Genomic DNA, 12,463 nt, shown 5'->3' with positions numbered 1-12,463 from the left:
TCCCGACCATCCACACCACATTTTCATCATTGTGGCCAGGTCGGTGGTTTGTCGGTTTATTGGGGTTTAACGTCCCAAAGCAACTCAGACTATGAGGGACGCCGTAGTGAAGGGCTCCAGAAATTTCGACCACCTGGGGTCTTTAACGTGCGCTGACATCGCACAGTACACGGGCCTCTAGAATTTCGCCTCCATCGAAATTCGGCCACCGCGGGCCGGGATCGAACCCCCGTCTTTCGGGTCAGCAGCCCGAAAGACGCGGGTTCGCGTCTTCGGGCTGCTGACCCGCAAGACACGGGTTAAACAGAAGGGTTGTTCCTCACGATGTGAATTGATGACACCGATACTACACACCGCTAGACGATAAGGCGGCAACCAAGCACGTGCTAAACGAAAGAAAAAATCTACAGAGGATTTAAGCAATATATATTTCACGTATCTTTTTAAGGCCGCAGTCCCTATCGATGAACTGGCATGTGCGATCAAGTAAACGATATTCTCGATTGGAAAGCGTTAACCACGTATATCGCGGCGTCAAGAAGGTAATTCGCTCTGAAACAAACCCGTAATGGCAGACTAGCCTCTTGACCACTTACGCGCACTTTATAACGGCTTTTTGCGCTTTTAATCTTGGTGACAGCAACAGTACATGTTTTTTTTTCGAACATTCATTGGTGTGAGTGTCATAAAATGACAAACGTATTCCACAATCTAACGAAAATAGTCACCCGTCGACGCACTATGTCCGCTCACGCAGCGAATGCAGATCACCATATCAAGCAGCCGTATGACGCCGCCACCATTGCTGGAATAACCGGACCTTGTTTCTTACAGAAGCAGGTGCCTCAGCGGGATGGGGACGGTGCGGCTAAACGGCGTTCCAGAGCATGTCACCCGCACGGCTGTACATATCAACGGCAAGGTCTACTCGTTCGACAGTTACCACGCGGCATGGAACTTGCTCCACGTCTTCATCTTTGACCCCGCTTCGCGCCGGTGGGATATGGTGCAGACGCAGCTTCCCGACGGCGGGCCGATTAACATTTTCCCCCGCCACACAGTTGTAGCGTTCGGCCACTGCGCGTATCTGTGGGGCGGCCCGCACAGCTGGCCAGCCCCGAGTGTCCTCTACCGCTTCGACACAAACACGATGACATGCAGCCGTCTGGCGATGTCCGGTGAGGTGCCGCCATCGATTTACGGCAATACAGCTTGTGTTGTGGGTCACCGCAAGTATATCTTGAGTGACTGGGATCCTTCGCCGTATATGAGGGTACTTGACTTGGATACCCTGGAGTGGCGTCGTGTCCCCACCAGCGGAGAGGCTCCGGTTCGACGTGCCTGCCAACCTGCGTCTGCCATCGGGACCCGCATGTATGTGTTTTGCGGCAGCCAAGAAGACCCTTACCTCATCCTATACTATTTTGAAACTACTACCACTTCCTGGGTGCGCCCACAGGTACAAGGCGTTCCCCCTGTGTATCGGCGAGGACATTCAGCCTTCGTGTTCAACGAAGAGCTGTACGTTTTCGGAGGGTACAGCAATGTGGTAAAGACCTACTTGGCAGACATGCACAAGTACGACCCCGTGACATCGCGTTGGACCGAAGTGAAGCCATGTGGCTCACCATCTTCTCCCAGGTCCTGGCATGGCTGCTCAGTGATGGGTGAAAGAGGTTTTATCTTCAGTGGCTTTGGGCCCGCACCCAACCAGGATGAGGGGCAGGTTGCTGAGGAGCGAAGGGCGCTGACGGATCTCCACGTGTTGCACTTGGCACCGACACTACAGAACCTGTGCTTACTTGCAGTGATTGATGCACGGCTGGATCTACGCCCCTTACCACCTTTCATTAGAGAAATGGTCCACGCTATCACTTCTCACCCATCGTAGTCGGTAGTAGATGCTGCATCTCAAGCAAATTGCGTGCCTTCGGCGAAGCCAGCTTGCTGGTACGGTGATGATGCAACTTCGGCGCAGCTACTTGAGACAGAAATAAGCACTTCTTTTATACGCCAGCAACGCCTTCCTTCAGTGCTCTATTTTCGCGAAGCAAGAAAGTCGCTAGTGTTTTGTTTTTATTCACGTCGCTCGGGGCCTCCTCGTTTTCGTAAATAATGAAGGGAACAAATTTTCTGAACGAAGAGTTATTCACTGAAATCGATTCACCTCCAGCCGGGTGGTTTCTTCAAGCAAGTCGCATTAACGCCACTTCGGCTTGAAGCTCGTGATGAATTCTAGGTTATCGCGTAGCCACTGCTGGCCATCCTTTTCAAAGCAGATGGTAGATAGAGATATGTGGTGGTAGGCATCGATTCCAGCTCTTTTCCGGAAACAATTTGCTTCTTTTGCGACGACTTTTGAAAGCCAAAAAGTTATCACTTATTTCCGCATGTCTGCTTTCACTTTGACGCTGCTTTAAAGGTTCACTGATTTTATAGCCTGCTAGTTATGGTTCTCTTTTTTCCTCTATACATTCTAATTTAAATCTGGAAGCATCCGATCAGTATGTATGTCGTCAACTTGAGCCGTTAGAATTCGTCAAAGCTTATGTAACTGATGGCATCAGGTGGAGATCGTATTGAAGGCAATCGACTGCATGCTGGCCAGTATTTGAAGTTTCCCGACAGCTTATTTACACTCATGCGAGAGCGCTCCAGCGCACCGCGCACGCTAGATACATTCTTGACGAGCCATCCCACGATGGTTGGGGTGGAATTTTCGGGAAATGTGTCTGTACATGACACCATCTTGAATAGACAAAGTCGATTTGTGCCATGACGCACATTAGCCACACATTACCTTGCGCCGTGAAAATTTGTCACCATCAGCAGCAAAGGAAAGATGAGAGGGTAAAACGTGACAGCCTCAGTGGACGGCCGAATGGGAAACAACGACCAACAGGAGTAAAAAGGCGATGATGGAGGATTGAAACATTAGATGATAGGTGAAAATAAAAGCAAGCATGACAGGAAGGTAACAAGGAAAAGCGTGTGTATGGGTGAAAGGAAAAAAACAGAATTATGGATTATAACACTGCCAGAAACGCCCTGGAAAAATTATTTTGCTCGTAAAAAGGAAACAAAAATACAATCAGCAACTGCAGCGCTTCTGTTCCACTACCGAGCGGAAAGAGACTGAGAAGAAAGAAGCGGTTGAGGTCATGCCCTACATTCATCGCGTTTCATGTAACGTCGAGGGGTCAGGATTGTTTTCTCTACGCTGCGTAAACATCGCAGTATGTGCTCGTTTGGTGATTAATGTAAACAGTAGGCCGCAGTGTACGAAGGAGCACGATAAGAAGTTCGCGAGTGTTTTTCAGGATTTGCGCAGAAGGTTGCCATCACTTCCGACAGGTTCTACATTGGACAGACTGGTGTATGTTTAAATGAAGGGGCATGTGAACACAGGCCGCAAATGCAGAATAATCCAGGAGGCCATTTAGCACACCATTGCGAGAGATTTAGAGGCAAAGGTGAGGGTAAGAAAATGTTTCTTGCAAACCTGTATTTTAAAACATGACCTTTTCTTCCCAACTAAACAGAATACAAGAAGGGTAGTCACAGAATCGTTTCACGGTATTAAAACGTGTGACAAGTGTGTCAGCACGCCGCCTATTTCGATTCTGCCAAAAGTTAATCTGATGTACGCAGTTTTTCTTGTGTTTTAGAATGTTTGCTACCAGTATGAAGCAACTGTCAAATGCGACGGGACACTGATTGCGTTAGCTAATCGTTCCCCCTCCGATAGCACCAAGAAATTCATTGAATATGCGAGTGGTGTTCTTCAAAGTGTTTCTCTTTTGAAACACAAATTTTAGTCAAGAGAACGGCAAGTTTCAAACGAGAAACATACTGAGGAACACCACTCACGTATTTAATGAATTTCTTAGTGTTATCAGAGGAGATAATCCAATCAGTGCCCCGTCGCATTTGAGAGTTGATCCATAATGGTAGCAAACATGATGGTGAGTAAAATCCTTGCTAGCCACCAGGGGAATGCCTGTGCTTTCAGTTGCGAAATACATCTCCGACATCAAAGGTCCTGTGAATATCCAAGCTAAATCTACAGGGTGCGAATGAAAACTTTTAGTTGCAGGGACCTGGTTTTGGACTCTTGTCTTAAAACCCAAGTACGCTTGCGTTCGTGCTATACCACTTTCCTAACTTAAATATGCGTGCCAATGTTCAGAGGACTATGATAGTTGGTAGAATTTTCTCGAGTATGACTTTTATTTCTTCAGTTCTTGATCGTGGATGCCGAATTCGTGTTCAGGATCCCTTGCGATTGGGCCCATTGGAAAGTATTATTTATCTGTTGCGCCACTCAGAAGTACAAAACTCGGGCAAGGGTAAGGGGAAACTGACAGGTATAATAGCGAGCACCTGATTATAGGCCTCCTGTAGGTAGCTAAGAAACGCATTTCCACTCTCGCGAACAAACGACGAAAGCCTAAAAACGGTCGCTGGGTTGGAAGACAAAAGGCGGTTCATCTGCTTAGACTACTACGGTCCTGTAGACGTTGATTGCTACTCAATCTGAGTGGGTCGGAAGGTTGGGAAGACAACGATCACGCAGCTCTCGAAGTTGCAGTATCTGATGACTTCTCCGACGTAGCTATGGTGACAACGAAGGTGAAGGTAAGTTCTCCTAAAATGGAGGATAGACATGAGCCGGTGACGACCTTGTTGCATGGTCCGCTTTAGAAATTCTCGGCTTGATCTGAGGGGGGCGCTGAACAATTCTTTTCGTGCGCAGAAAGATTGTGAAGTGAGCCGTGGCACCGAAAAGGCTTTTGGTAGTGAGCTTTTTGAAAACAACCATAAGATGGCGGAATAATTTGCTTTGAAATACAAGCGTTCGACCACTTTATCTCGCCTCCTCCCTCCCCTCAGCGTTCACACTCGAGAAAGTAAGCTCTCCTGTATCGGCAGCTACAGACATACATTATCCCGACGCCACAGAACCGACGAGCCAGCCTCTGCGCCCACACAACTCCAACTTGTAGCTTATGCGCGGGCTCCCATACTCCCTGCAACATGGTCTGGGAATGTGTGAGCACCCCTAACTCACCACCCATCCACTGAGCCTCGTGGAAGCAACGGCTGCCCCTCCCCCTGCCCAGACATCAACTTCTGCTGGCCCGCCGCACGCGCGAGATTATAGCCAGCGTGGTCCTTCGAAATAAAAGCCCTAACTTCGAAGGCCATAGGCCACTGCAATAATTTTTTTCTCTATCCGGTCCAAGTAAAATTCTAATTCCATATAATAAAAGCCCACAGAGGCATATCCCGCTCATTTGTTTTTTCCGTCACTACTTTAATGTTTGTTTGTTCCTTTGTGCCCGCGCTATTATGTGTCCTTTCCTTCTACTCTAGATCTTCTTTCATTAAATTACTTTCTCTTTCTCGCTTCTACTCGCTGTGCCCATCTCGCCTTCGTAGTCTTCTCTTACGCCGAATATCAGGTCACTATACAACTATTGTGCGAAATGTGTTCTTCCTTTTATAATTCGCGTTATAGTACACAGGCTTAGTAAGAAATAGTGCGAACAACGAAGAATTCGTGCCAGAAAATCTGTTCTGGTAATGTCCATGTCTCGTGACAGAAAGAACGCGGCTTTTATATCAGGCAGAGAAAGTGAATGATAATGAGGACGGTGGCAGCTCATGCCACGCGCAAGCCGCGCGATCCACGCCCAGAGAACAACATCGCAGTGGTCCTGGAAAGACGCACATGTCCAGTCTGCTATCAATGGGGACCACGGTGCGAATGTCATCACGTACGGCGAATGACAGGAGTCGTTCGGCGGAAGGCCGGAACATCCCCGAGGCCGCGAACGCCGGAGGAGTCCGCCGACGAAACGGAGCTGCGACGAGAGCCGCCGCGCAGTGGAGATGAGCCCCGCCGTTCGCCGCAGCCTTCCACCCCGGACGGCGTATTCCCTTCTGTACGGCGGGACGCGGTGAGCATGCCGCGGGCGTGCCTCATCTTCGCCGTCCTGGCGCTGATCGCCGCCACGTGCTACATCGTCGTGTAGCGACTGATCTTTATCGCACAGTGGCTGTCCACGAACGGCCTCCCCTCCTACAAGAATCACTGAAGTCCGGCCGCCCCCGGAGCCAAGTGGGGAGCCCCGCGGATATAGATGCCGGGCTTTCGGCACGGTACCGCACCAGGTGCCTTGCAAGGCGCCACCGTTTGGAGCCGCAGGGTCACGGCAGCCGTCATCGCTATTTTACGCCTCGTTCCTACGACTGGGACTGCTACGCTGATAAGCACAAAAGATGCGGTGAATAAATGTTACTATCGTACGCAACAAAGTTGGTACCGGCATGTGATTTGCACATAGCTACGCACTTTTGAGTTTGAAATGCTGAAATACGTTCTAAGGATGCCAAGTTAGCAAATATTTTTGCAGACCCAGTTTTGCGTCCGTACTGGAGCTCGGCTGGATGAGGCAGCGCACATTTCATATCATCTCGCACTACAAGAGAGCGAATTTCTTATATTAGATAGCCTTGTGTGACATAAACAGTGTGAATAATGCGGCTGCGAATAATGGGTGCGAACATGCGGCCATTCGGAAAGAGGTCAACGCCCTAGAGAAAGGCGACATCAAACGCGCTACGCGACAAGATCGTTCACATCCCGAGGTCCAAAATGCTTGCGCCCTCAACATCTGGGCAGAATGACGCAGACGCGAGTCCTCAGCTCGGCGGGCAAGTCAATCTGTCGCTGCAATTTCCGTTACTAGTGGTAACTGTTCCGCCAGTTTTAGTGCAGGAGTGCACTTTCGGCATGATTAAGGATTCTTACTTAAGAGGAAAAAAACTTCGAGAAACTTATCTTCACCTTAAGAGTATGTAACGATATCGTTAAACGGTCCCTACGGTCGGTAGGGTGTCTCCTGGCGCACCGCTTTGCAGACATCGACACACTTGGTGAAATCATACACTGTTTTATTGCACATCATCGTCCACATTATTTAGGTACGATAATCAGTAACCCTAATTAGCTATGTGGTTCTTTCATGTATTTTACCTGCTGTCAGCGGCGAGGGCAGTGGTGGCTTAGTTACGCAACGCTGAGCACTTTCCTGCTTCTTCACTGCAGAGAGCCTGTCTGGGAAGCTGCAAGCCGGACCCACCACCAGTAGAGCTGTTCGCACGTGCTCACAAGCAACTGACCTGGTGCGATATCAACAGTCATCAGGCGGCGCGGCCGTCAGCGATTCCTATCAACGGCATTGTAGACGGAAACGTCACAGCTTCGCAGCTACAAAAGGAGACATCCATGGTCCCACCGGTTCACATCGCAGCGGCGACGGCAGCGGTGGCTTAGTTACGCAACGCCACCGGACCTCACCTGCGCCACCAGGCGCCAACTGACCTCAGCTGCGCTTCCTGCAGATGTCAGGGACTTCGGCTGGCTGCCAGGCTGGCGGGTCCTGCCCACAAGAGACCGCCTTGCGGCATGGGGCGTGGCGCCCTCCGCCCGATGCCCGCAGTGCGGTCTCCTTGAAACTTTGCAGCACGCAATGTTTGAGTGTGTAGTTGCGCGCACCTTTTGGATATTAGTGTCACGCATGTTTTTAACCCCCTGGAAGCGCGCACTAGTTCTCCGGAAGTGTTTCAAAATATGCTCCTGTGTGTCGGCATGTCCGTTTTGTGGCGTCAGCGTGGAGCGGCTTCCTTAAATGGGCGTCCTCAAAGAACAATGTTTCCAATGTTGCAGCGCCTCCGCACGCGCCTCTTTGAACAAGCATGCGTGGACGCTCTGTCAATGAGCGAGGCTGAGTTCCTGCGCAAATGGTCGACATACTTTATCGTCCTGCGCGGCGGTCGAGTGTCGGCTTTCTTACTGCCATACTGACATGCTCAGTGCTGCGTCACTGCGCATGTGCTTGAAAGATCAGACTTCAGTTCAACTGTGTTGTTTCGTATTTTTGTTCCTTCAGAAAAAAATAAACTTCTCTTTCCACGCTGAGCACTTTTCTGCTTCTTCACTGCAGGTTGGTTATTCTTGATAACTTATCTTGTATATTTCTGGTTATCATTCTGCCGTCGCTGCTGCCAACTTTTTGTACTGAGTGTGTTATATTTTGATCACTTTTTTTGTACCGAGCATGACGAAAGATCTAGCGAAAATGGAAAAAGAACTAAAGGCAGAATTTGCTCGCTTTAAGGAAGAATGCAAACAAGAACTGAAATCCTACAAAGAAGCATTAGAAAGAGATCGCAGAGCTGAAATCCGGGAACTTAAGACCGAGATAAACAACATGAAAGACAGTTTGGAGTTTGCTTATACGTCAATTAACGAGCTGGAAACTAAGGTGAAAGCTCTAGAATCAGAAAAACAAAAGGTAGTACTTGAAAACGAGGCCCTGGAGGCCAAGTTCTTGGATCTGGAAAGCAGGCATCGAGAGCATGAATCTCGCATTGTTCACATGGAACAATACAGCAGAAGTAAGAACCTCGAAATTCAGGGCGTAACAAAGCTTGAGGATGAAAATGTTGTTAGCATTGTTTCACAAATTGGCCGTGCCATAAGTGAGGAAATCACAGAAAGTGACATTGAGGCATGTCATCGTGTGCCCACTCGGAACCCTGATAAGCACAACATTTTAGTTCAGTTTAAATCCCGGTCAAAGCGAGATGCTGCATTAACAAAAGCGAAACGCCTGCGTTTGACAAACGAAGACATCGGCATTGAAAGCAAAGAGCCATTTTATGTCAGTGAACATTTATGTCCGTCGCTGAAACGACTTCTAGGAACGGCAATACAGAGGAAGCGTGAACATGAATGGAAGTCAGTTTGGGTGTACAATGGCCAAATTTTTGCAAGGAAGTGTGAAGGCGCACCTGTCATTAAGATTCTGCGTAACGCAGATATCTACAAAATATGCTCTGTTACTGCGTGTAAACAATCACCATGAAGTACACTGAATTTGTCTTTCCCAATCATCTTAACCTTCAAGACCCCTCGCATAAGTCTGTTTTGCATTTCAACGCCCGCTCAGCTACAAACAAACACGACCAGATAGTATGCTTCCTAAGTCAATTCCAATTTTGCTTTGATATCATGATATCAGAGACGTGGTATCAAGAAAACTGTAATCCACTCCTCCTTGATGGTTACAATCATTATTTCATAAATAGAGAAAATAGGAGAGGTGGTGGTGTGGCAATTTATGCTAAAAAATGGGCGAAATGCACTGTGATACCAGAATTTAGCCTTATCACGAATGAATATGAGATACTGACTTTGAGGAGCAGAGGTGAAGTGATATCTCTTTTATACCGGCCCCCTGATGGGAATACTAACGAGTTCTTGAAGTTTTTCGATGTTTTTCTGCTATGTGTTTCACTAAACAGCTTCCATCTTATTTGTGCTGGTGACTTTAACATCAATATCCTTGAAGACAATAACAGAACATATGATCTTGTAACTACGCTGCAGTCATCTGGTTTTTCAAACGTCATTACGAGTCCCACAAGAATTACTGCCAGTTGCTCATCTGCCCTTGATCTTCTCATTACAAATATGGAAACCAGTATTTCTGACGCCGGCACTATAACTTCCGATATTAGCGACCACTGCCCGATCTTTATGTTCTACTCCAGTAACACCGGGAAAAATGCATTTCGTAATGAGGCATTCTGTTTCCAGCCTGTCTCTGATACGGCACTCGAAGCGTTCAAATAAGAGATAAGCTTACATGACTGGTCTACTGTTCTCGGCGAGAATGATGTCAACAAAGCGTATTCTAAATTTATTGAAGCCTTCGCACGTATTTACGCTAAGCATTTCCCTCTAAAAACTAGTAGGCGATCGAAAAAGCATGGAAAACCCTGGATCTCACACGAGCATATCTGCACGATCAGAAAAAAACCGTCTTTACTACAGATTTCTGCTCTCAAGGTCAGAAATGGCATTGAAAGAATTTAAGACTACTAGGAATAAGTTAAATTCTACACTATGACAAGCGAAAATGACCTACTACCAGCAGCTGCTCGCCGATGTTTCTTGAAAGCACCCCACTGCTATCTGGAAAATATTAAATAGGGTCTTAAATCGTGGAAACATTGATCAAGCCCCGAAATTCATATTACATGCCAACGAAAACTTATCTGGAAAAGAGCTTGCTGACCATTTTAATCATCACTTTGTAAATATAGCAGGGCCAATCAGTAATGCCACATACGTGCCCCAAAACATAGTCAATATTTATTTATTTTTATTTATTTGGTCATACTGTTAACCCTCAAATGAGGGTCGTTACAGGGAGGGAACAAAAACAAATACATAAATGAGCAATCATGAGTCAGAGTTCAAAATTTGTGCACCATTTCTCAAAAATGTATCAACACCTAGCTCAAATTGTTGCACGTTCATACTCTCCACAACATCACTTGGCAATCTGTTCCACATTTCAATTACATCAGGGAAGAAAGAATACCGGTACACATCCGTACGTGTGTTAATAGGCTGTAGTACCCTGCTGTCGTTTTTCCGGGAACCACGTTTTAGAGGCGCTTTCACATAATGTTCTTTATTTATTTTTAATGTCCCTTGCATTATCTGGAAAAAAAGTTTGAGTCTATGTTTTATTCTTCTAATTTCCAGCGTTTCCAGTTCACACTGCTGCATCATCTTTGTAACCGAGTCAGTACGGCGATACTTTGAACATATAAAACGTGCTGAAATCCGCTGTACTCTTTCTACCTTCTTTTTTAAGCATTTTTGGTGAGGGCTCCACACAGCATTCGCATATTCCAGAACTGGTCGTATAAACGTTTTGTAGGCGACTAACTTAATTTCTCTAGTTGCGTTTGGAAGTTTTCTCCTAAGAAAGCAAAGCTTCTGGTACGCTTTTGAATAGATATTCTCAATATGAATACGCCAGTCTAGATTATGCGTCACTGTCACCCCTAAGTACCGGAAACTCTGCACCTCGACCAAGGTATTTTCTCCAATATTATATTCAAATCTGATAACGTTCTGTTTTTTAGTTACGTGAGTGTATGTAGATTTATTGTAGTTAATTACCATGCCCCATCTTTGGCACCACGAGTTTAATGATTGTAGGCATTTATTTAGTTTGATCTGATCTTCCGTGCAGGCTACACGCGTGTAAATTAGACAATCATCGGCGAATAGTTTAATTTTTACAGGTGGGTTAATATTAGACGGAATATCATTAATATACAATAAAAACAAAAGTGGGCCTAAAACAGACCCCTGCGGCACTCCAGACACAACTTCGCACTTCCCCGACTCACTTTTCCCGATTCTGACCCTTTGATAACGGTTTTTTAAATATGCCTGAATCCACAATACTACATTTTCACTAATTCCTAGGCTCCTCAATTTGGAAAGTAGTTTATGATGTGCAACTTTATCGAATGCCTTCGCAAAGTCTATACATACAACATCTACCTGTTGGCATTCATCTGTAGCTGTACAAAGGTCATGTACAGTTTCGATTAGCTGTGTCACCGTCGAAAGGCCAGATCGGAAACCGGGCTGAACTGGGCATAATAAATCGTTTTTTTCTAAAAAATACAGAATATGTTTTGCTATTGCATGCTCTAGGACTTTACAGCACACAGAAGTGAGCGAGACCGGTCTGTAGTTGTTTACACATAGCCTATTGCCACTTTTAAATATCGGAACAACAGTGGCATCGCGCCAGTCCTGAGGTACTGAATGATCCCGCAAAGATTTTTCGAATAAAAGCTGCAAATAATACGACATCCATTCAGCGTACCGTTGAAGAAATACCGTTGGTATTTCATCTGGGCCACACGATTTTTTTTGCATCCAACCTAAGCAAATGCTGGAACACGCTCTCCCTTGTAATGCGTAGGTCTTCCATTGGGTATTGTATTGCGCAGACTAAAGGATCACCGTCACTGTCACATCTATCCTTCGTGAAAACTGATTGGAAAAAATGATTAAATACGTTTGCAATATCTTTCTTTTCTGCCACGACTGCATCGCCATCCACTATCTGTTCTATTTCATTCTTTCTATCTGCGAAATATCGCCAAAACTTTTGTGGCGAGCTTTTAAGGAAGTTTGTAAGCGTTTTATTGAAGAACGTTTTCTTCGACTCCACCAATGCAGATTTTAGCATTTGTTTGGTTATTGAAAGTTCTGTTGCCCTGCTTTTTTTCTTCCTTAACCTTTTTATCTTACGCTTAAGGTGTATGATGCTCCTAGTTATCCATGGATTTTTTTGCTGTGATTTCCTTATACGTGTGGGGACAAAATGATCTATGCAATATTTGATTATGCCTTTAGGTATATCAGTAACGTTCCTTTGGGAAGTATTTTCTTCGAACCAACAAATGTATCTGAAGTTTTCAGTTCATTTCTGAACCTTAGAAACAGTAGAGCCCTCGATTTTGATAACTTGCAAATCAAGCCAATCAAATATGTCCTTGAATATATTACTCC

This window comes from Amblyomma mixtum, chromosome 3 (assembly GCF_055824585.1).
Source record: "Amblyomma mixtum isolate Tamu chromosome 3, ASM5582458v1, whole genome shotgun sequence".
NCBI classification, from domain to species: domain Eukaryota; kingdom Metazoa; phylum Arthropoda; class Arachnida; order Ixodida; family Ixodidae; genus Amblyomma; species Amblyomma mixtum.
The sequence above is the reverse complement of the archived record's forward strand: the minus strand, read 5'-3'. Positions refer to the sequence as shown.